Source organism: Carassius gibelio, chromosome A18, assembly GCF_023724105.1.
Source record: "Carassius gibelio isolate Cgi1373 ecotype wild population from Czech Republic chromosome A18, carGib1.2-hapl.c, whole genome shotgun sequence".
Classification (NCBI taxonomy): domain Eukaryota; kingdom Metazoa; phylum Chordata; class Actinopteri; order Cypriniformes; family Cyprinidae; genus Carassius; species Carassius gibelio.
The window spans coordinates 27,138,233-27,165,290 of NC_068388.1; the positions used below are offsets into that span (position 1 = coordinate 27,138,233).

General features: G+C 37.0%; 1 protein-coding gene across 3 annotated transcripts in view; it reads left to right on the forward strand.

The window, feature by feature from the left end:
- The window catches only part of gse1b (Gse1 coiled-coil protein b), a 195,772-nt gene that overhangs the window by 141,087 nt on the left and 27,627 nt on the right, over positions 1-27,058 (forward strand). Inside the window, exon 1 of one of the 3 annotated variants that reach the window (XM_052530745.1) lies at positions 20,161-20,320. The exons of the other annotated variants lie outside the window; for them this stretch is intronic. The gene's annotated coding sequence lies outside the window, so the exon portion shown is untranslated. Of the gene's footprint in view, positions 1-20,160; positions 20,321-27,058 lie in introns of those variants that run through there. 3 annotated transcript variants of the gene reach the window in all.

Sequence of the window (27,058 nt, forward strand, 5' to 3'; positions counted from 1 at the left end):
AGGTAGCCTGTAGGCTATAACATGTAAGTGACTATACACAAGCTGTTTTATTCATGGTATAGCCTAATACAGTAAATTGGAAATAATATTTAACATCTTCCATTCATTATTTGTAGCATGCTAGCCACCCAGTAATCACTACACTACATTATTTTGTGCATGTTGGTTTTTAATATAGCACAGCTCAGCTTTCTAATTCTGTCAGTTTTATCACAAAATACAAATTATAAATGTGTTTTTCTCTTTATTTTAAGCTTATAGCAAGATAAAGGTGAAGGAACATCAGAAGGCATGAAAAAAACAGTATAGCTTAATTTATAATGAAAATAATGTCTTGTTATTGTAATCAGAAAGACTCACATGCCGCTCAAACTGAACCGAATACAGTGATCTGTCACACCACATTAAAGAGCGTGAAAAAACAACAACAACAGCAAAACATTATTGTAATATGTTGTTTGTATTTTGATATAAAACTGACAGATTTAGAAAGCTGAGACTTTGGAATATATCCCAGTGCTCCCAATCTGGGCCATTGACATGTGCAAAAGGTTAGAATATACTCTCAAAATATTATAACTTTAATCTTTATTTGCGAAACATATTAACTTTATTCTCTAAATATTTTGACTTTATTCTCATAATATTTCAACTTTATTCTCGTAGTATTTTGACTTTATTCCCATAATTTCAACTTTATTCCCAAAATATTGAGCGTAATATTATAATTTTAGATATTATTATTATTATTTTTTTTTTTTTATGTGACTAAAATGCCGTCAAATTTTATACCATGATGGGCCACACAAAAAAAAAAAAAATAATAAAAATAAAATACAAATTACTCCATGTGCATGTGATTTTAAACAGCCTACATTTTTAACAATAGTGAATAGTGTGTAATCGAGAAGCATGGTTGTAGGAATTGTCACTCAATGCAAATGCAGGGGAGGTGAACACAATAAAGTGCATCAAGAGGAAGGAATCATGTCAAACGGAGCTCAGAGTACCATAGTGGTTCATCTATTTCTGCATGTTTGTTTGGTCTATCCTGCTCTGCAGGCTGGAAAACAAGATGAGATTGTCTATAAACAAGTAAGGAGAGAGTACGAGAGAGAAGCGGGGGCGAACAATCTGCTTACAGGCTCAGCTCCAGCACATGGTGGGTGCACTCAGATGGAAGAGGCGGAGGATGACAGAGCAAGGAGCTCTGATGGTAGGAGTCTCCATATGGCGACTGTGGCCTGTTAGCCGGTCAGCAGGCCAGTGCGCTTCTGGGGTCCAGGGCTGCCCCGCATGCCTGGCGTGGGCAGACAGAACAGAGGAGGACAGCTGGAGTGGGCACGAGGCTTGGGGACAGATTTGGGGGCGGGCGAGAGGTGCCAGCTCTGAGCTCGGTAGGGAGTGGCGGGAGATAGCTGGCAGGCACAGTTCAAGCATATGGAGGGCAGGTTGCTACTTTGACTGACGCTGTGGCATGCACCTGCAGTAGGGCCTGGCTCAAAAGCGGCCCCTCCCCTCCATTTGGACCATGTCTTAGCCCCTCTTTTTACCCATAACCCCCTAATTCTGCCCCTGGCTCACCAGTGCAGCTCACAGCCAGAGGGTAGGGTTTTTTAATACTCCACCACACTGTCTCTTTCTCATTTACACAATTCCTCCTCCCTCTTTTACACTGTACTTACACTTTGCTGCATTAAATTCATCGTAATGTGGATTTCTGGTTCTTTACTGTTACTCATCTGAACTGTAGACCTAGTGTGCTAACAACAGAGGTCATTTTAGGGGCTCTTCTCTAATTTGTGTATTGTACTGGACTGAAAGCTGAGGTGCATGTTTGTGTGAGTATGTTTGTAATGGACCAGAGCAGCGCTGTGTGTTCTTTTGTGCATGTTGGCCAGTAGGTGGTGATGGAGGTTTGTGGTATAAGTATATTGAGAATAGAAGAGTAAGGGAGAAGTGTCCCACCTGCTTTGTCATCCCGTGAATGTTATCGGTGTGGATCTAGGAAACACCTCGCAAATGACCGTTGTTGTCCTGCTGCAGTGGGACAGTGTAATAACTGTCAAAAGATAGGACTAGGGGTGTGCCAGTACTAGTATCGGTACCGAACGGTTCCCGGGCAAATTCCAAATGGAAGTGATCATCCCTATTCCCTTGGAGTGGGGACTTTGGAGTGAGCAGGGCACAAGTAGTCGTTACTAATGCACTTGGCACAAGGACCGACAAAATTTCCTCATTATCTTCAGCTGGGATGTTCCCGTGACATCACAGCACATGTCTGTGTTTAGCAGATACAGCAATCCATGGACTGTCATGTCTGATAATGGGACCCAATTGACATCAGCAGGTTTTTCAAATTTTCTGGAAAAGAGAGACATTTGTAACACACAGTACATTCTTCTTTGAACCACCCTAACACGAATGGAACTGTACAACGTTTTCATCGCGTGTTGAAAAGCTGCATTCTGCCTGCTGTTCAGACAAAGCCATGGAAATCTACAGTCATTGAATTTCTCCAAGTGTATAGTGCTACACCACATTCTTTCACAGACTTTCCCCGTTTGAGTTGCTTCATAGCAGAAAGATGCGAATGCATCTCAGTGTTCATCCTTCTTCCCATGTGAGTTGACCTCTTCGTTGGCTGAAAGACTGTCACTTAGTCACCTTTGCATTACATGACTATGAAGGATGAGTAATTGTACACACTGTATTCAGTACAAACTGGGCTACAATAATATATTAATAGCATGTATGTACATTATTGTGTTTTTGAGAATACAACGTTTATGCATGGTGTGTGAAAAACTAAAATTTTGAAGTCACTGAAATAAGGTCGTTAAAACATACAGCACATTTGTTCACTAGACTGTCAAACCTTGAGCATGTAGCCTAGAATTTTCACAGAAAACAATAGATTGATTTAAATTTTCTTAGACACTTTTTGTTTATAAAAGACATATGCGAGTAGGTGTCAACTATCATGAATATTAGTGTGATTTACACCTGAGAAGACAAAGGCCCGCATAATGAGCTGCATAATCAGCCTTTCAGTCAGGTGTGTGACTGAGAGGACAGAGTTACAAGAAAGAATGTGAGGACAAAATAAATGTATGTAGTTTTACGCTTGTAGTTTATTTAGAATATATTTAATCATCCCACAAAATAACTTGAGATTCACTTCACTCGAGTGCAGTTAAATAGTTTATTAGGAACAATCAAAGCTGACTTTCAAAGCTGAATTTTTAGCATCATCACTCCAGTCACACTCCAGAATGAAACTTCATAATATTTCACTTGATTATACATTTAGTCAGAAATTATAGTTTGGAAAAAGTCTAACTAGTAAAATGTGTACACGTTATGTGAAAACTAATATTTATATTAGTATATATATAAAAAACAGACTTACTCATGTTAATGATCTCTTCTGGATTACACGCTTCATTCTTTTTTTCTGAGGAAATCCAAAACTCAAATCCTGAGGTAATCCTCAGCGCATCTTCTTGGGGTGAATTATTTATTTTTCCTTTCAGTGTGAAGCAAGCAGTAAAATAAAATAAAAATTAAAACTTGAAGAACAGTCTTGCTGCTTTGTTTTCTGTGGTATGGGTGTTTACTCGGCACAAGCTTCAAGTGAAACATTATAATCTCAATAGCGCATTCAGCGCTTGAGCGTGGTTGCATTAGATATAATGAAGGGAGATGTGAAAGAAGACATTGCATTGTTTTCATATGGATTACTTTATCACAGAATATTTGTTTTTGGTAGCACTTGCTTAGTTTAAAAGAAGACATGTCAAGGTTTCTATAGATATATCTCTCATGTCTCTTCATTGAGTATTCAGTGAGTTACAGTTCATTTTTATGACGCGTTTCTAAATGAAGATCATGCAGACTGGGGCTGCAGACAGCACACCTTATTTGTTTTCTTTATTTTATAAATGCACAAAGTTTTGTTGTTACTATGTGTGTATACAAATAAAAGTAGACCCTTTGCAGATTAGACAGCTGTATTGCATAAGAGAAAAGATTGATGTATTGCGTAAGAGAAAAATGTTCTGTGTATATAGTACAGTATAGCTACAATTGCTGTAAATGAAGAATATTCTGTATTTCTGGCATTTATTATTAGATTTAACGGTCTCATTTTGGGCTGTGTTTAGGTCAAGATAACCTATGACATTAATTAGGCGCTGAGAGAGGGTCATTGCACCTGCCGAGGGCAACTCTCATATCCAGATGGTTTGTAGACAACGTTAGGAGAGCTTGCTTCATGGATGCTGTTCACCCAGGCCACAAAAGGATGAAAGGAGCATGTGCTGGAGACAGGTTCAGCATGCTCACAGGTCCATGATTGGCTAGGCCACCTGTCTGTCCAAGTGCACTGTGCCAGGCCCAGTATGAAACGAGCAGCACCCTGCCGGTTCCCCTCACATAAGCAGATGTTGCAGTGGGACGTACGGCACTGTGTCAGGGTTCTGTGTGTTGGTCGACTGCTCAATCACAGATGTAAGGAGCCAAAGGCCAGTGGCCCCATTAAGCTCCTGTCAGACCGGGTTTGTTCCATCTGATCAAAGCTGTGCTGGCTGGTGTGATGGCGACTCGGCGTCTACTCAAAAAAGGTACCCAACACACAACCATGAAGATATTAGATATACAGTCATTCACATAAGAAAATGAAAGGCACATTAAGATGTGTTCAGGCTTGAATGTGGCAATGTGAAATGATCTTGTTAGTTATAGCGTGCTTGATGACCTGAAATGCTGGTTTCTGTGCAGATAGCAGATGTTAATGGCTGTAAGACGGAAAGAGGGCAGCAGTAAAATTTGAGTTAGTTAATTTCTCCCTCATGTGTGGATAGACCTCACACCACTCTTCTATTCGGCTCTCCCATGCCATCTGTTCACGCACACACAAACACACATACACACACCAAATGTAGTGTTGCTCCACAGCGTGAGGTTTGCTCTCACGACTTTTGTGTGTGTAAGCAGTTATCTCTAATCAAGTTTTTGGAAGCAGCATCCTTTTAGGGATCACCTCTCGACTTTTCTCTTCCATTTGAGCATTTCTCTCTTGAGAGCTGCATTTCTTTTTCATCTTTTCTCAAAATGTTTCTCAATTTCATTAGAGGGCAACACACTTTACCTTCAGCTATATAAAAACACCAGAAGTCATCTGTGACAACCAGTTCTCCAGCCATTTTATATGACAAAATGAAACGTTTCTTTGAGTTCTGCTTTTTTTTTAGCAGGCCTTAGTCTTTCCATTGGTATTACTGCATTAACACAAGATGTCTCAAGGCGTGCAAATCCTGCCACCTGACTGCTATTTAACCTGTGGAAATTTGAATTACATCTTTGGTTTAACTGCTTGAATCAAATGTTGATCCTTTCTTAAAAATACACACACAATCGGTTCCTTTTCGATTTCTGAAGTGGATTTTCAATTGAACTGGCCACGCCCTCCATACAACATCGGCTTGAAATTTCAAATGCAATTAAAATTCAGAGAAAAACTGTGAATCAACAGAGGAATATCATTAGTCCAGATTAGGTATAATGTAAATACCTCATCAATTATGATTAGTTATACATAGAATGGAATACATACATGGCATATTTTCCATCAAATTAGACATGTAACTCTTAGGTTTCTGCACTGTCAACATAACACAGCCATTGAAACAGATTTAACATGTGAGTGCATTGTTAACAGAAAATGTTTATATCAGAATGTGGAGTAAATTCGAAAATTTTGAAAGATGAACACTTCAGCATCAAAAATAAATAACATAATAAAATGTATACACATAAATTAGGTAAAAAAAATTATATGGTATTTGAAATATTAATTATTAAAATATGGCTTGTTACACACTTAATGTTGTATGGTAACAATTTATTAAAACAAATATTATAAATTATTATTAAATAATTAAATTATTATTTAATAATCAATTCATTTTCTTGAAATTCATACAATTTTAATATGATTTTAATTCATATTTAAGTTCTACATTGTGCTTGTTGCTGTATATGAGTGAGACACTGTATGGATCTACTGACAGATTTTGTAAACATGTAAAAAATATACATGATTAAAAAAAGAAGATTATTTCATCCAAAGTTAAAGCAAAATGATACAGCTTACCTTGACAATACTAGACGGTTACATTAAAACAAACACCCACCAAAACTTAAAGAAACAGAGAGCGACATTTCAAATGCACCCTTTAAATGCAATCAGAATATCATAATTACAGTTTCCACATGAATGGGTAAGCAAAGTTATATTTAAGAGTGGGTAGTGGGCAATTCTAGATGATACACAAGTTACCATTTGTTGATTTAAAACAGGGCGGAAACACTGATTTTTACTAAAGATAAAATATAGATATCTACTGTATAATATATAAGAGATCAATCAGTGGAAAGCAAATCTATAGTAAATGGTGTAAAGTGAATCACTCAACATTCACAGTTTGCTTCATGCTACATTTTGTTGTGATACCGTGTATAAATAAGTTAGTAATATTTAATTAACCACTTAAGTGATAAATATTTAATAAATATTTTCCTTAATATTGAAGAAGAAAGCCTAAAAGAAATTAAGGGTCTATAGATTATTTTTAATTAAAAGTCTTTGTAAACCAGTGTTAATTTCGTTGACTAAATATTTTCGTCATTATTTTCGTCACGAATATATTTTTGCGGACGAAAATGAAACGAAAACTAAAATAGAAGGCACTGATGGAGACTAAAACTATGACTAAATTGATTGACATTATCGTCAACGAATAAAGGACGAGACGAAAATAGACTGTGACGAAAATCAAATCAGCAGACGGGAGAGATGCGAGGAATGGACAAAAGAACCGGCAAAACAGAACAGGCGAGACTGCATGAGAGAAGAGAACCAATCCGAGCCTGACTTATTGAGACGTGAAGCGAAGGTTTTCAGTTTTTAAATGAGCTCCCGGGAGGACGGCATTCGAAGAGGTGATGTCTAAAAGAGCGACAAAATGTCCACAGCTCACTTCACGTTTGACGACGAACAAAACAAAACAAAGTGTAAAGCACGCGGAGCGCTCATTCGTGGCAAGAACACAACCAATTTGAAAAGACATTTACAGACGAGCCACCCGGACATTTTCTCAAATGTAATTTCACAACGATGTTCTTTTGTTTATTGAGCTAAGCAAAATTGGAATAGTGCAGTGCGTAGATGTTGTAGCATTAAATATTACGAACTGAAAAGTACTGTAAAATAGCCCCTTCTTCAAATTAGATGAGAGCACAATACTAATACGTAATATCATGATAAATACATTTGATTAATACTAATGTTTAGTATATTTTATAATGTTCTACTTGTTGACAATATCACAAATATTTCTATATTAGTCATGTGAAACATGAATGTTCACATCCTATCATTATACATACTAATCTAGCAATATCGTAGTATTTAAAACATACAATATTGCTAGACAAATGAATACCTTATAAGATCTTGTTACTTTTTTTATCCACCCAACTTATTAAATATTTACTTTAAATGTATGCACTTATTGTTCAGCTCAGCTGTAAGCTTTAAGGTCCTGGACCTAACTTTATGTTTCTTTTATTGATGGTCAATTGACAGCTAGTTATTGTTTACATTATCATGACAGTGTTTGTTGCTGCATAAAAGCTTCTGAATCGAAATAAAGACACAGTTGTGTTGAAATAAAGTTGAATTTGTGTTTTATATATTTTGGTTAAGTTTGTTTCCTATACCAGCTGTAAAAAATTGTCTAGTAAATCTGTTATTGATTTTAGTCTTATTTTAGTCCACTAAAATACCAAGCAATTTTAGTCGACTAAAATAAGACTAAAATTAAAACAAATCAGATGACTAAAACTTGACTAAAACTAAAAAGAATTATAGTCAAAAGACTAAGACTAAAACTAAATTAAAATTTCGTGTCAAAATTAACACTGTTGTAAACAGAATACCTGTGGCAACCACCTCTATTTCAGTTTAGGATTGGAATTCTCACTTGAGTTTGGAATGATCCAAATTGGTGGTCTTAAATGATGTTAAATGGTGTAAATCTCAACAGAAACCCCAGCTTGGTCCTTACTATCAACTACTTTTGGCAGCATACATCCTGAATTTTCTGTTTACATTCTTACCACATATTACTGAATGCATTCAATCCCACATTACAGTTACATAAACATGCAATGAGGATATAGTGGCTTTCTTCAGTTAGTTCTTAATCCTGGTTCTGACTGGACTAAGACGCAGTGTCTGCCCTTTATTACTGTTATTCATTAACCCTTCTTCCAGTTAAACTGCTGATGGAAGGGATGAAGAGTCAACATCACCAAAGCCCTTATTAACACCCAATCCACCAGGAAGTACAGGATATTGTCTGCATATACTATCCATTACGTTTAACATAATTACAGTCTGTCTCTTCACATTTGTGATTTATTTATCTTCCTTTAACACTGAACTGCATACCCTAGAAAATGCTTTGGAAAAACACACACACACACACACACACACACACACACACACACATATATATATATATATATATATATATATATATATATTTTTTTTTTTTTTTTTTTTCAGATATTACCATAATGTTAATACAGTGGTGTTATTAATTTAACTCCCATGTTATGTGAAAGGGTTAGTCACCTTAAGAATATATATTTTTGACACATGAAAAACCATATGAAAAAAAAAACGAATTTAACAATTAATGTAACTTAATCAAATTAACAATAGTAAACAGCAATTACAAATCAACAAAACAGTCAAGTGCCAAATTTAGACCGGGTCGTGATTGCAGATTACATTCTCCTATTACACACCTGATTTTCCTGCTATGTCCTCTCTGTCATAAGAAATGTGTTGTTTCTCCCAGCAGCTTTAAAAAGACTGATTTTCAGTGAAAGGACAAGATGGAGTCATGAGATAAGCCCAGAACAGATGTGACACTTAATAACAAAAACAATATCTACAGATCTCTCATCCGGATGCTTTCATGGAAGCATTTTAGTTCACACTTAAAGTTTAAATTAATTCAATTTTATTTATAAATACATATATATATCTGTCTTATTATGCATATTATTGTAAAGAAATAGTCTTCATAGTCTTTCGTCAAAATATAATAACTTGCTCTGCCTCTGAAATCATTTACTTTTTTTGTTGATGACACCAAGGCCAGTACATCTTTGATGTGTAATATCTAAACCTGACATGTTTGGATTGAGGGATGTTACCAAGCCCAAACCTACATGGTCTGCTGTTGAATACTCAAAAATGCTTGGATGCCATTTCTTTCCTCTATACCATTTTGAGGGCAAATGAGCAGAAAATGTATCAGATTTTCTCTGAAACAAGTTAAGCTGAAACCATGATGCTGTCATACTGCACAGCCGGAGGAACAATCATTAATGTTTCCCTGGTGAAGATGTCAGTAAAAAGCAACATGTCAGGTTCATTTGTTGGAGGGTGTGAAGGCAGTAATGTTGAAACCGTGATGGATTATATGCTTATGGTATGACGAAACCGCAATACACTTTGGTTATTTGGCGGCTCAGAGCTGAGGGTCAAAAGGTCAGTTAAGAGGGGAGGAAAACACTGAGGACAGCATTCACCACTGGTTAAATAATGGGCAATAGCAAGAAAAACAGAGGGTTTGAGCGAGGTGGTTTTGTTAATCATGATAAATAACATCAGAGTAGGCAGCTAAATAGAAATCAATATGATTAGTCCATTAGTGAGAGCTTGAACTTGCCCATTTCTCTCTCGGGTAGTCTCTTTCTGTCTCTCTGCCCTCTTCCATTAGGAACTTATCAACCACAAGACATCTTACAACTACTTTGCTCAGGATAATTCCCTTTTCTCTGTTACATCTGCGTGTTTTTCCTTTTTCAGTAATGTCACAGGAATTCTTTATCCTTATCCAATTTATATCATGACTCTTTCTCACTGCCAACTCCTGATTGTGTGTTAATAGCAATTCATATTTATTAACGATTTCCTTAAGGTTGTGTTTTGAAATCAATGGTGATTACTTTGGTGAAGACTGTACAGGATGCCTGGGTTTCCCAAAACTTTATCCATTGAAAGAATACAGTACAGTAGTGTGTCGTAACAGGTTGTCAGGTGGGCTGTGGAAAATTATCAAAGCTTCCTATAGCTATTATATTTTGTTGTTGTTGTTGTTGTTGTTATTATTATTATTAAGCAATGCTAGTCATCTTTACGTCTTTTTGTGGGTTTTACAAATATTTAGCCAATGAAAGCATGCAAAATAGCTTGTGACTAAAATGCCACTGGATCCTCAAATTGTCAACATACCTTATATATATATATATATATATATATATAGAGAGAGAGAGAGAGAGAGAGAGAGCTAAATATTAGGCTGTCTGGATCAACTTACATAAATCTGTGTGTAGGATTCATTTGTCCAGAGAACCCTTCCTGAAGCCCTGCTTCCTGTACCATTGATTTTAATAGAGCAATGATTGATGTTTATTGGACAAGTGGTCTACACACAACAAATGGTTCTTGAACAAATGATGTGCTTCACTGGGTGTCTATGAGAGAACAAGGGAAGAAGCATCTTATTGTTCATTTGACATTAAGCCTTCAATAAATGTTTCCCGTCTTATTTTAAGAATCAGCTCTCATGAGCAAAACTGCAGATACAGTAGATCTCACTACATATTTTACCACTTGTACTGTAAGTAATATCTGTGCTTCCCTGCCCTTGAAAAAATACTGAGCTCCACTGTTTAAAATGCGAATGTGTCATATGGGGTACTGCGTTCATCAGAAAATAGTTCACATTTATTCCCCATCCCTCGTCTTTGTCTATCATTATTTAAAACACCTCCTATAATCCCTTGTGTATCAGTTATTCTGGTGGAGATTATGCAGCGGTATGTAATAATTTGACAAATAATTGCTTTGGCCGAAACAGTTCCTTGGATCCAGATGGCCATCTGTTCTGTGGGCGGAGCCAGTGAGAGCTTTTATTCTATACACACCCATCACCTCAGAAATTATGACAAGTTATGGATTTTGATTTTAGAGTAAGGTATTTTGGGAGTATGCAGATATACAATTTGAAATACACTTTTGAGATACATTACGGAGCTGGGGCCATTTTTTCTGCTTTTATGATGCTATATTAATTTCCTCCATCAACACACACAAATACATACACATATACATGCACACAGCTTCAAAGAATGGTTATTGCACAAAACAAAATAGTGCATACAAGTTATATATGCACTATTTTATGTATGCAGTGTTAAGTTAATTTAAGTGACAGAATTAAAGTGTGTGCAAATTAAAATGCTGGTGCCTCAAAATATGTCAAAAAACATTGGTTCATGGGTTTCTTGGGGCCAGTTACAACACAATGTGTTCTGAATGCTACTGCACATTATATTTGAGCACTTTTTAAGATTTTATAGTATCCACTGTACTAATGACAGGCCAGTAATGACAGCAGCAGGCTGTTTTTGTAGTACTAGAGCTGAGTGATCAGGCTATGATTAATTTAACAACAGTGTAGCACACAAGAAGAAGAATGGTTTCCAGGTGTGCAGTTCATTTGTGTGTGCCGTGGGCATAGACATCATTTATGTGTCCTGCCACTTCTTACCATGGCTGGTTTTTAATTCATGACTCCTTGCATTATGCAAAAAGTTAATAAATAGACTAACAAGTCATGGCTGATTTACAACTTCAGATTGAAACATTTATCTACTAACCTAAAATATCCCAAAACTTACAGTAACTGTAAAAACAAAGTTATCAAATAAAATGTGTCACTGCCTTGCACAATTAATTTGATGACTACAGTCAATTTAATATGGACATAATTTGATCATAATACTGGGATTCCACGTGCCATTTATTTATTAAGATAGTAAAAGGTCAAATATCTGGTCTGTCTGTTATTGTATATTAACAAGAAGTCAGTGTGGTGTGTCTAATGCCACATAGCAGGATAACTTACTATTGTGAATATTACAGTATTAATGTTATATTTATGTGGCATCACAATCAGCCAGACTTCAACCAACAAAATGATGCCCATAGGTGAGTGTACATTCCAGATGTGAGTGAGTGTATGTACAGAGTGGGGCAGTGTCTGTTCGCGGTTGGTTTGCTGGATCAATGGTGTATCAATAGAAGGGCTGAGCAGAGAGAAGCAGTGTAATAGTCGGGTCAGCCGTTGTGCCATTACTGCAATGTCTGACGTTAATAGAGCAGTGTGTGAGTGTGTGTGTGTGTGTGACAGAGGCACTGAATAAAAGTTACACAGTTACTCACAAATGTGTCATTACAGAAGGGTATAATTTTTCTATTGTCAAAATACTTTCTAATATTCCAGCTCAATTTGCAGATTAATTTTTAAATAATGAATTTAAATTATTCATAGTTTAACAAAAACATCACAGAATGGTTTTCAGAGACTCAAGTTCAAAACAGTTGAATTCATCAACAAAGACATCCATTATGTGCATGTTTACATTGACCAACAATCAAAAACGTCTTATGTGAACAACCATTCGTTTTGCCATTTCTTATAAAAGAGTTTCTATTTGATGAGAATCTCACAGATTAGGCATTATGTTATATTTACAAAATGATGACATAAAAAATTATGGCATAAACAATGTTTATTTTACCTCATAAATCTTAAACATTTCCTTATCGAATTTGTATTAGCTTTTTATGGAATTTCAATAATTAAAAAAAAATGAACTTAAGCTGTATTATCTTTGTGAGCCAAGACTGGTTTACAGTCATTAACATATAAAGTTCTGCATCACTGAAGTATGACGCTACCTCTCAGAGTCTGTTTTCATGGTGACTTCTGGATTCAGTGCACTGTTGGGAATGTCTTTCTGTGTTCACTTTGGGCACATATAAATTAACTCTTGAGTTGACTGAAGGTGTGATGTGTTGCTGAGGAGGTGTTCATGTGCTCATTTCACAAAGTTTCAGAAGTGGAGAATACATTGTTTTTGCAGCTTTGTTACAACAAATACTATTTTTGCTTTGAGCAGGACTTTCTGAATTCTTCAAATAAACATTTTAAGTGCCGTGGCCACTTAAAATATTTTTTTCAGCTGAGTCATGCTATTTACTAAGGCCGTCCAGTAAATACAACTACAATTAGCAAACTGCTCTCAAAGCTAGAATTTCCAGCCCGTCCCCTTACAGTAAAATCTCTGGTGTTGAAATCTGAGTGTTAAGGACTTTTAGATGAAAGAGTTAAGGTTGTGGGGTTACATTTCTAATGATTAACACTATAGCTTGTGTAAACAGTACCCTCTGGTAAATACAGAGTCACCCTTATTAACACTGTTGTGTGTTATTAGTCACATCCGGGACATTTGCTTGTGTGCAAGACTAACCCATCTGAAATATTTTTCACAGGCGCCATTTTCTTTGACTCCCGATGTATTTTATAAGATGATTTTATGATTACATTTATATGCTGTGTGTACCCCAAACGAGACTAGCGTTTCTCACAGATGCATTTGAATCGACAAGGACTTCGTTTTTAAATGGGAAACACCCCGTTTTTAAATGAGGTAGGTGTTTTACCTCATTTAAAATATATGTATTTCATAACATCATGTTGATTTATAGCGGTATTAATGTGTTGTGCGCTTCTAAACTTTTTCTCAGAGACATCCCATTTCGCTCACAGATGGGGAAGTTGGTTTTAATCAAGGAAAACACCGGAAGTAAGTGTTTCACCTCATTTACAATATGTATTTTATAAAATAATATTAAGTACTGATGATATTTATATGCTGTGACTGCCTAAATGTTTCTCACAGATGCATTTGAATTGATATGCAGTGCAGACGCGGAGGTCGCTTTTACCATGGAAACACCAAGTGTTTTACATCATTTATAATGTTATTTAACCAAATCTAAATAGCTATATCAGTCATTAGTTCTTGTGTCTCGCGTGACTAAATTTCATGATTTCATTAAGCATGAATTGTGAGTTTTCATAATGTTGATGTATCACTATTTTATATTTTAGTGCTGTTTCCTTTGAATTAATTTGAAAATAGCTCTTTTCAATATACTCAATTTCTCTGTAGAGAATGTGAAGGTACGACACACCTACTTGAAAACTGGTTTAATGTAGTAAGACAGTGATGCTGAAAGACATGCAGATGAGGCCAGAATATAACGCAACTTGTTAAGCGTTTTCCTCCCTTTAGAAAATCGTAATGAAGAAAACGTTTGTGCATTAAGACAGTAAAGTTAATATTTTGGGTTCATCAGTTTTCTGCAGATATTATGCTTTATTAGTAAAGTGTTTACAGAATGTGGTTATGTAATATCACTGTCCTGGTACATTAAGTTCTTTATATGAGAGGAAAACAGTTAACGTGTAATAAAAAATGCGTAGCATTCACATTTTGGGCTTATGTGCATATCTGCACGTAGAATATGGTTTATAATTTTGTCTTTTTCACTGTCTTGGTACATTAAGCCATATGAAGCATTATTTATGCTAAACATTTTAAGACCTTCGTTCATCTTCCCAAAAAAAAAAAATATTTGTAAAGATATTTTTGATGAAATCCGAGCGCTTTCTGCCCCATAGACAGCAAGGGTCCTATCATTGTCAATTCACAGAAACATAGTAAGGACATCATTAAAATGGTCCATGTGACATCAGTGGTTCAACCATAATTTTATGAATTTACGAGATATTTTTGTCTACAAAGAAAACAATAATGACAACATTATTCAACAATTTCTTATCTTCTGCTTAACGTCTGCCACCATTAATGAGAGTACCACGATGCATGCGTGTGCATTCCTCTGCACGTTAACAAGGTGCAGCGCATGCATCGCCATACTCTTGTTAATGGAAGCACAGGGAGACTCAAGGGAGAAGAATTGTCAAATAAAGTCATTATTTTTGTCTTATTTTTATTTTGGGTTGAACTATCCTTTTGGGGTGAACTATCCCTTACTAACCCAAAAATTTAAATTGAGTCATCATTTGCTAAACCCTTGTGTTGCTCTAATGCTGTATGGCTTTCTTTCTTTTTTGGTCCAAAATTATTATTTTTTATTTCCTAAACATACTTGTCCTTATAATGTCAGTTTATGGCGATCGAAATCAAGCTGTTAAACAAGATGCAAAAGTATCACAAAGTGGTCCCATGCTAAACATGCTGTATATTCCAAGTGTTCTGTGGGTACGATAAGGTCTGGGGAAAAACAAACTGAAATTTAACGTATTATTTAGCAAATATCCTGACCTGGTGGTTGGTCTCTGTGCATGACTGCACATTCATGAGACTCCATTAGCACAGTTCACTATGATTCACCCAGGAAATGCACACAAGCAGTGAAAAATCAAGGTGCGTCATGAAAAAACAACACCTTGAAATTCCAAATAAAGTAGTATTTTGTTCACAGTATTTTAAATTTTCTTCACTGACACGTGACACCGGACTGGAACTGGACTTTCATGACAGTCATAATGATATTTTTTTGATAATTTCCTGTTGTGACGAACACAGCAGATATATTTACCTCAGTGAAGAAAACATGTTTTTCATGCTGCATTTTTATTAATCTGGATTTTTCACTGCTTGTGTGCATTTCCTGGGTGAATCAGAGTGAACTGTGCTAATGGAGTCTCATGAACGTGCAGTCATGCACAGAGACCAACCACCAATACCTTTTTTTTATTATTAATTTTATTTTATGTATAATTATTATTTTATTTTTTTCAGGAGCACTTTTGTGATGCTGCAAGTGTAAGTGGATATCATGCTTGGTTGAAAACTGCAGAGAAATGCAACTCGTTGTGCTGAAAACTACTCCAAATGGTCCGAATGCCATTAGCAAAGACTTGAATGTGAAGATATTTTGATGCAGGGAAAAAGAATTACAATGTTCCATTAAAAAATAAATAAATAAATAAGGAAACGTGCATTGTTTAGTGGGTTGATTTGTACATTTTTTTTAGTTTCTTAGTAGCACTGTCAGAGTTTTAATGTTAACTCTTTCAAAGTTGTTAGTTTAACACTTTCCCAGTGGTTTCCATATATACACTGGGTAAGTGTTAATTTGAACTCTGAGGGAGTTAAATTCACTCTTTAAAATTTGCAGTGCTGGCTTTCTGTCTGACTTTAAAGCATTCACTGAACTGTAGTCTGCTCTTGCTGCCCACCACAGATAGCCTGCCTCTTCCTCTACTCTGTCTTTGACCGTCTGTCATGACCTTATGAACCTGAGGTCAAACTGTTGGGTGATGAATGATCCAGATCCCTACTGAAAGCCTGCTGTGTCAGTATGTGTGTAAAAAAAGGCCAAATCCTGCTTGAGCTGTACTACAGACATGAAAGTCTCTGAAAGCTGTTCGATGTTATAAAGATAAAGACAAACAGTGAGCCAGTTCACTGTGTGTATGTTTGCAGAGGAAGGTCGGCGGGTCTTTGATGAGCATGCATTGGGAATAGACCGTCTGTTTTAGCTGAGCTGCAGCAGAGGCTATAGCCTTCATGTCTTACCTTTACAAGCACACAAACTGTTCTATTCTGACTTCAGTTATACAAATATTTATATCTGTATCTGTGGCAATGGCTATAGAATAATTCAAATTCAAATATTTTAATAATTAAAGCAATACTACTGAATGCTAAATAAAAGGAAAATGTTTGAAGTATGTTTTATGTTGTCTAGAAAAACTGTGCATCGATCTTCCTCATCAGTGCTGTTTAATAAGAAATCTCTTCTATTGGTCAGAAACTAATTGAACCCATTAAAATCAGTGATACAATTCCTGAATGCACAAGGCATTTAAAAATGTCATTTTTAAGAAAATTATTTTTAATGTATGTGTTTGTAATCTTCATATTTAACACTGCACATTTGTTCTGGGTTAGTAATTAATTCTTGGCAGTATGATTTCCATATTTCAAACTACATTTGTAAACCCTGGGTTAAAGCTCATTGACTTAATTTGCATATATTTAAAAGGTGATTAACATTGATTGAGACACAGAGCTAATTAACCTAGAGTGCTACATCTCTTTGAAAATGATGGCCTTAACTCTGAGTTAAAAAGGCATTGACCTATGGTTAAGCTTAGTGTGAAAGCCAAATGCTCTATAAACATATGCACAACATAATATGATTTTACTGAGAAAAATGATATATGATAAGAAGATAGCTACCTTAATGTATAGATTTGACATGAGGTTTTTGGAGCAGGTTACCAGAGACCGATATTCTCTCTTTCGAGTTCTTCGTTAATTCATTCATTCAGGGCCCACTCACTGCCCACAGCCTTGTCTCCAGTGGGTGATGTATTGCAATGAATTCAATAGTAGTAAGATCCTTCAAAAGTGGGTTGAAGCTTAAGCCCTTTATTAAATTAAGAGAAAGCTGCCCCAGGCCATAGCAAGAAAGAGAGAGGCTGATCTAAATTACAGAATGTGTGGGGTGATTTTGACACTTCAGACCCCATGCTGAGATGAACTTCACTTTACACTATGGAATATGGAATGTAAAGGTGTGTTTTTGGAAAACATCCTAACAGCATTCATCAGGTCATGAATGTTTAATGTCATGAAGAATTAGCCTGCTTCGTGTACATTATGACCTCTCTTTCACTGGCTTTTGATGCTGTGTTACAGAAATGCTGGCTTGAGAAGCAACACAATATTTAGAATGCCGTTAAATGGTTGGCACAAATGAAGAAGAGCTGTATTCATTTACAATACAGATTACAGATGCTTTGTGACAGCGTGGGGCTTGCTAGTGTTTTTAAATGTTCAGTGTGTAACAAACAAAATAAATTAGGCTGTTTTGATCAGAGGAGAATACTGCTGTAGGTGACAGGTCTGTAGCATTCTCGCACATAGCCATCAAATGCGTATACTCCATTTCTCGAAAACAAACTAAATAAGATATAAATGATTCACATGATCAAAGATACCTTATATGAATTTTGAATTTGAATTTTCCACGTGTCCACATGTCCTTTTTGGGTTAAGCAACCAACAAGAGTTAATTTTTTCATGTTTAAATCCATTTCACTGATTCTTCAGAAACATCAGCTCAGAAAATGTGAGAAAAAAAGTCTCAAAAATCTATCTGTACCTGGTAATTAGTAATTTGTACTGAATACATTTTTAAAGTAATCTTCCCATTTCTGGTTGGTGTGGCTGTCCTGCAGGCATGCAGATAGAATAATAAAGCTGTAACATAGCATGCTACATTTCTCCTTGGCGACACGGAGGCTAAGGGCTTTTCAGATCTGTTAACCTTTGTTTCCAAATTAATAGCCACAATATTTATTTTAAAATCTTTTATATATCCCTCTATGCCATATTTAAGTCCCCATTGAATGGTTGTCCTTTTGTGTCCAAGATTTATCAAAAACATCTTGGGATAAGGTTTTCACTGACAGCTGTCATTGTAATACAGCTTGCAACTGCGTTTGCTTGTTTGCAACAGTAATTAAGAGGGGCTTACATATAGGTCAATTATGAACATGACAAAGGATCCCATGTTCCCAGGTTTAGACTTAGGGTTTGGGCTACGGTTAGGTTAACATAGGGTTAAACCTGTGAACATGCTGAAAGTAAAGAAAACATCCTGGGATACTGAAATATTACAAATGTTATATAGGATTCAGATCATGGAATTACAGTAAGTGCATGCTATATTTGTATGGTTACCAGCTCTAGTGTATGAATAAAACAAAATGAGATAACACTGATATAGGCATAAATGTGAAATATAGGAAGACTGAAACAAAGAGTATAATTAACAAATGAGGAGCAAAATTGTGTGAGGAGGACAGAACAAGTAGTTCATTTTATGACATTCAAAAAAATGTAAATTAGAGTAACACACACAGAGACACACACACACACAACCTAATATTACACTGTGTAGAACAGGGAAACGGAATTGTAAACTGAGAACATGTGATGATGATGTTTTAATCTGTCCCAAATATGAAAATGAAAGAAACTCTTTTCTAAACTTTTTTTTTCTAAACTAGAATTTTGATTTAACAGGAGAATATAGTTTTGTTCACAATTCAATAAAGAGAAAGGTTATTAAATCTGATTCACACTCCTTACCAGTTGGTGGCAGAAATTAACATAACACTAAAACTTCAGAAGAAGAACACTGGAAATGTAGAACACAGGGAAAATATATATGCACCTTTCATAGCAGTAGCTGACAATCAGATAAGCAGGGACGGTCTTAATGTGATCTAAAGGAGGCATATGCCCTGCTAAAAACATCAGCTTTTGCTGTTCATGCTGGTTAGTTCTAATGTGAGGCTGATGGAATCACAGAGCTGGTTCACTAGTAAGACTGTGTGAAGACAGCATCTTTCTAATGAAACTGAGCTAGTTGAGATGTCGATGGACACCAAGAAAACCAGCTTTTGGAGGTTGCTCCAAGTTTTAACTTTGCAGTTCTTAAAATTTCAGGATATCAGAGTTTTTATTCAGTTGCTGTATTGAATGCATATGTTTGGTATGAGGAAGTGTGTGCACTCAAAATACTGTAATGTCACTGACAGTGTCCCTAAAGGATGTTTGAACACTTTTGAATTGAGAATCCTTGATAGGGGAGAGGATGTGCTGCCCCCTGCTGCTCATTTCACCAAATCTCACTTTAAGTCAAATTAATTTGTATTTGGCTTATCACAATACATATTGTTTCAAACCATCTTTATGAGAAGTTATGTTGTATCGTATATATTGCGTATGTAATAGACTATAGCTATTACACTCAATAAATAAGTTATAATCATACACTTGTCCACCGTTTAGTGTCCTTTTCTTGTTCTGCTGTTGATATTTCTCATTTTGTATGAAGACAATTTATTTCGAAACAGTAGCACTAAATGTGGGGTCCGCAGGAGAGCAGGTGCTCGTTACCCCTCCCCCTTCTCCTTACTATGCTAAAGTGTTATCTCATGAATATCAATTTGGTCACGCTGACGTAGCTACGTAGCATGCAGTCACGCACCCCACTTGATGTAGAAGGATTGGTTACGTCTTTCCCCTGAGGCGGGAAACTCCTCACGTAAGCCCTTCCCACATCAGACAGGAAGCTCCTCCCCTCACCGGCTCCGCTCGGCTCTCCGTCGACGAGTGTGTCAACAATGTACTGCTGAGCTTTGTGATACGATGGATAAACGCATCTCTTTTCCATTTATAAAACGGAAATAAGCTTTTACTCTCTTTACAGGTGAGAAGATTGAATATTTATCTATGTATTATAGCGTTTTAAAAGACTGATAGTGTAAATAATGGCTTTATATAAGGGAAAGAGAAGGAACCGTCGCAGTATAAAGAGAGTCAGCGCTCAACGAGAGCGTGCGTGTGTATTGTGTGTGTGCGCTAGCGCGCGCGCGTGTGTATTGTTTAATGTGTGTGTGTTTGTGTGTGTGTGTGTTTGCTTTCGTTACGCGGACAAATAAACATTTATCCCAATAGGATATAACTGCTTTTATTCTTTCTGAAAATAAGCATATGTGTTAGTAGCGATTATTAGAGTCATAACCAGGGCTGCGTCTCAAAACCTAGTCAGTTCCCTTTCTAGACAGCAGGAATTTAGGGCGTCATGAGTCAGCGGCTGATGATGCTACTATGATGTCCCAAAATGCAGCTTTCTAGGTAGTTTATAGGGTTTTGAAATATTCTGCTCGTTGTATTCACAATTAGAATATATCATTAACAATAAGCTTATTCATGCTTATTATAAATTCTTTGCGTGAATGGTGTCTCTAATAAACCTACTGTTTTTATATTCTTTTAAAATTGTTCTATCTATCTATCTATCTATCTATCTATCTATCTATCTATCTATCTATCTATCTATCTATCTATCTATCTCTTAGCCAAAAGCCCATGCCCTTATTTACTTATAGGCTATACATACATACCTGGACTTCTGGCTCATGTGCCCTTATCATATACAGACCGTGCGATAGTCTCATAATATCCATTCACACAGGATATTCATGTGCTGGAGATTTAGGCATGTAATATGACAGATTAGACACTCTCATGGCATGTACGGCTGTGTTATTGAGATAATTAATTTACATATCAGAACTTAACGTTCTTGAAAAGCATCCTGGTCAAGTAATCTCTTCTTTAGCATTCTCCTACTGTTGTGTAGGCTACATAAAGGGCTACAACAATAGTTTCATTAGTACATAATTTGGTAAATGCTTAGTTATTTGTTTTATGGAAAGCAGGGTCTCTTCTGATTTTATTTATTCCTTTCTTCCAATATCTAATAACTGTCCTATGTTGTTGTAATGTCGCCTGTCATTTTCTGAACGTGATGACAGTTTGTCGGCAGTACAAGGCAGCTGTGGATCTTGTAAAAGTAATTAAGCCTGCCGCTGTATTCTCTGGTGTTTACATTCAGCGCCTAAAGAAAAAGACTGACCCAGTTTTGCATGTCCTCATCACAGCCAAATCCTTGAAAAGACTTCCAGTAGAGAGGTCACTAACACACCCCTGCATTTGCATGTGTTTTCATAGCCCTATGCCGGAGGAGGCACGGCACATTTGCCTTTTTTGAACTCACATTTGACTAACTCTCGAAGCTGTGACCTTACTCTGATGGCAATACGAAAGGAGCAGCTTTCTTGAGATGCACACCAGAACAGCGGGCAGATTTATTTTTTAATGAGGCTGCGTTCCTGCCAAGTGTCAAGGTTTTAGTTTACTTATTTTTTTCCTTCTTGTGGACAACAGATTTTCTGAAATAATTGGGATGGGTATTCTCTTTGGGTGCCCGCGTGGGGGTCCTCATGCTTGTCGACTTGTGTAGAAGGATCAACAGGAAGTGGCAGAGCAGCTGTGTCAACATGTCGTAAAGCACCTGTCTGCTGTGGGCCGTTGCAGAGGGCAAACCCCCGCTGAAAAGCTCACAGACACCCCCTGCTGCCCTCTCGAACCCTTGCCCCTCCCTCTTGCTCCTTTTTTTTCATGTAACGCTTAGCATTTATCCTCATGGAAGCAAACGAGCACTCTCATCATTGTCCTGTGGTCTCTGAGCACACTACTCTCTATGTCCCTTCACATAGTATATCACACAGATTGGATTTTATTAGATGAAACATAATGTGCACAGCATTACTCAATATAGAAAAAAAAAGTGTTTGGAAACACAAAGCAATAATTAGCGATAATGCAAAAAATTTCGCTTTTTTTTTTGAGTACACTGAAATGCGAGCAGATGAGCTTTCTGCAGTGGAAATATTTTGTATATTTCACACCTCCAGCCTTGCTGCCTTTTGTTAACCGCGAGACACTTTCAGTATACTTTTGACAGACTTCCTCTTTTCTTCTCTGCGTTTTTGTTTGATGTTCTGTAATGAGTCTCAACAGATGGATTTTATATAAGATGCGACGCGTTTTACTTTCATTCATCCAACCATTAAACGTCAGCTGTTACATGAACTGCACAAATGACAAGAAACTAGAGACATAACCATGTGCTTTCAGAACACCTGCCTTCATATTCTCTGTTGTAAATTAGTAAACACGAGAAGGGAGGCATTGGAACCAAAAGCTCTGTTTTTATGGTTATGTTTCTAGTTTCACACTGTCTTCTGATCTTTTCCTCTCATGTAGTCTTCGCCTGTATGTGTGATAGTGCCCTCTGGGGTTTGTCTTTGACTACACTGAGCACACACATTTATTTTCTCATTTTGTGTGGCTGTACCAAACCACATAGCGTAGGTATGAATAGAAAGTAGCTAAGTGAGCACTTCCTGTGCTAGCTGTAGCTACAAGGCAGTCACACAACAGACCACACGCATGCTCAAGCAACCGTCAGTTACATATCGTTCAATCTCGTGACGACCTCAGCTCACATAGAGAGTCTACTCTGATTTGCCTATCCGCCTTAGTCAAACACAGCCATAGCCCTGCATATGCAAATGCTTAGGCATGCTGGGTAATGTTCAGGGCGGGCGGTGTCGGGCGTCCCCGGCTCACAGCTGTTATCTGATGTTATCTTTGACACCAGATCGGCCTCGACATGTTGCAGCATTCAGCATCCGCGACCTGGAAACCACACCTTTTAACAGCACCTTCGTATCAGACGCAGCAGTGTTGTGTGTCGCTAAAACATGCCAGAGAAATCATGTTTTCAAAGGTGAATTTGATATGGTGTAATACGACAGTAAACAGAAGCTTATGGCTCTGAAGACAACCTAGTGCAGCATAACTGTTCAATTTGATAGAATATAAAGCTGCCTTGATTACATCTGCTGAGGCAAACAAGGCTATAATATTTGGATGAAAGTTTACAAAAACAAAATATTTTCTAGAGCTGCCTAATAGAAAAAAATGGCATAGCATTTTTAGGTTTTTAGGAAAGTCGAATGACCAAATATGACACTCTTTAAAACGTGTTTACCAAAATGATTTTGAATGCATGAGATATATATATATATATATATATATATATATATATATATATATATATATATATATATATAACAAATAGGAAGAGACATTTATTCAGAAAGTAAACCGATTTCATGTTGTTAAATTGTGGGGTCTTTTGGTTGTCATTAGTTTTTAGGGGGGAAACCTGGATGGACGACTCAGTGGATTTGAGCTGGTTTGTCTGTGTGACATTGTGATATAAAAGCAGTTTTGGCCCCAGACGCAAGCGTTGAGAACACAGCAGCAGTGTGTGACAGTAGCTGCTGTAATCCCTCTGGTGGCGATAAGACACGGCTAAACAAACGCAGCGAGAGTGGCACTGAAGCCGGAGATAAGACACACACATGCCCGGACCTTGTCTTATCAGCCTGAGTTTCATACAACATAGCGCTTACTCTGTGTGTGTGTGTTGTCCAAGTCTGTGACCATCATGTCTTGGTGTGTAAGTGTGTCAGAGGGCTTGGGGGTCATTCGGTGGGGTCACTGGGGTGACACAGCAGGGCAGTTTGAAAGAGTTTAACGTCACCATATCAGTTACGGCTCAGTCTCCGGAAAGCCTACACTAGTCTACTGTCCTCAGCTGACAGGAAACCCTTAGGGACTACAACAGTGGTGGCCCAAAATCCTCTACATACACACAATACATAAAAAGGGTGCATTCTTCACTCCCTACAGTGCTCACACACTGTTGTTCTGCTATTGCTGTTTATAATAGGTTGTGTACTTGGGAGACACACACACACACACACACACACACACACTCACATACACACACACACACACACACACACACAAACAGGAGAAAGGCTTCATTATGAACCACCTGGAAGTGCCACAGCCAGCTGCCAGATCCGCTGAATGTCATATGGTGTGTGTGTGTCTGTGTGTCTGTGTGTATAGCTGCAAGGCTAAAGTAGCTCATGTATTTCATTCTCTCCAGTAGCATTTATCAGTCCCTTATCTGGTGATACCAGAAAGCATGAGTGTTTTTTTCAGAATTGTCACATTACTCATAATTCAAATCGTTATCTTTTGATCATAATGTGCTTCTCATTCATCACAGGGGTAATTTGATAACTGCACCAACTAGCACAGGAGATATATTAAATTTTACAGTTTCTGCATTGTATTTACCTACCTTCTTATGAGGCATGTATCAGTGTGGTACCATTTGCATATTATTAGGCTAAAGTCTTCTGTTTGCCGCATACTCTGTCTCTCTATCCACCAAAATGGTATAGGCCTGAAAACGAGAAGAGGGTGAATGTTGTGACATTATCTCATGTGTCGGTCAGCATATGAGCAGACTGTTGCTGTGTGCGTGTCGTAAAGATGAGTCTGCATGCAGTTACAGATAGTGCTCTGTGGAAAGGGAGTGTTGTGTTGGTTTTGTGCAGACTGTAGTTATACCTTTTGCAATGTGTGTGTGTGTGTGTGTGTGTGTGTGTGTGAAACTGTGTGCCATCTCATCTTTTCAGACTACAGTGATAAAACCAGTCATTCAGGGTCAAGCATGTGTTTGTATGTCTTGTGTATATCCTCACACATTCTCCCCGAGGGCCATGTTAGTCTGAGTCACGCACATACATGGGTAATTCCAGATGAAAGACAGTAGATAGCTCTGTCCTGCAGATCTGGACTGCTTTAATGAGCTGATAGGCAAATCTGTTGCTGGTTAAAGATTAAACGCTCTCCAGGGCAGCACACCTCTTATCTCAACAGTAGGCTGCAGCATAGCGGAGCCACCGGGATTATTGCCTCTGTGTGTGTTTACGCATGGTCAGGTCAGAAGTGGGCTGCTCACTAGAGCCCTTGTGTGCTTTGTTATGCTGTGGCCTGTGCCTGTCATTGTGTCTAAAAGGCAATGCGGCTCGACGGTGTTCACATTACGGCAGATTAGTATAGATTTGTAAACATTTATCCATGGTCGTTCAATGAGTCGGGAGCAGGGAGGTATTTAAAACTGGTTATGAGACTCTGCTGGCTTGATGAGTTTTTGTTGCATTTGTGGTATCTACATCATCTGAAGAACAATGAGGTAGATGTCCAACCGAAACATGTACAGATGATAGCTCCCTCTACTGGGGAACGGCACGTCATAGTTATATCTGAAACAGAAAATGTCACACAATTTAGCACATTTTGGATGATTAAAAAATAAAGTAGGGCTGGACAATCAATTAAATTGTGACTATTTATACTCTGTAAATATTCAAGCGCAAAAAGACTTTTTTCCCGCATTTCGCTATGTACGAAAACTGCTGTTTTTTTCTCTCTAAATCATGAACCAAAAAAGACAACAGAATTTCTGATTTATTAAAACATCTAAGGCCCTATAATTGTTAAAATATTAGCCAAATAATTTATTTTAAACAAAAAAATGGTTTGACATGCTTTTTGATCAATAGATTATTATTTAATTAATAAGGAATACAGAAACATTTTAATTGAAAGTGGAATTTGGAAAATGATATTTCATTGGGTCCTCTTTTTTTTTTTTTTTTTTTTTTGGTTAAACGTTCAATAAACTGATGTTAAATTGTATGTTTCATAATTTCATGATGCTCAATTAGGTGTAAACCAATATATAATTTATTAGGGATGAAGGAAATAAGAAAGTCAAAAGTAGAAGTACTTCAGTACCAAGTCAATACTAAAGTAAAAAAAAAAGACAATACTAGTCTGTATTTGTCCTACCAAGGGAAAACCCCTTAAGGTTTGTGTGTGAGGTACATAGTTGTTTGAGCATGTATGCTGCGAAATGAGCCATGTTGTTGAATTGAGCTCAGTTCCTTTCCTCGTTCTCTTTGTCTCTCTGTGAGAAATCTGTGAGCATCAACAGAGGAAAGAGAACTGAGTCATTGTGGCCTGTGGTGATGACTTCTAGTCTTCTGTTTAACCCTTCATTTCCTGCACACACCTAAAACACACACATTGCCTTTGTGTTGGCTAGTTGAAACTCACGATTTTATGCAAATCAGTTGTGTTTCTGCATCTCTGGGTATAGTGGAATTGATCGTGATAACTCTGATTGATCGTGATAACTATACATGAAAGTGTATCATGCTGCACTCATTCCTGTGCTTAAATGAACAATAATCCATTGCTAAACGTGATAGTTATGTTGGTGCTCTCCTGCATTAAAATGCTGGTTGTAAAACCGATTTATTTATGTAGGAAAGTTGTGATATAATGATAATATATCATTTACTTTAAGCAGTTGTGATGAAATGGTGCTTCTTGGTTTTTATCCAGCTTATGTTGCGATTAGGAAGTAAGATATTTTAAAGGTTTTTTTTTTTAAGTTTTTTTTTTTTTGAAATTGTTACAAAGTTTCACTTAAACAGTAGTTTAGATGCTTAATTAGTGCAAATACCTAGTTTTACATGTTACAGCATCTTATGTTCCTTTCCTTTAAAAACAAATGATGCCTATAACAGCTGATCCATGACCCCTTCCCATATGAAGACACAAAAGTGCAACAACCAGAATGAAGGGGTACACACATTTA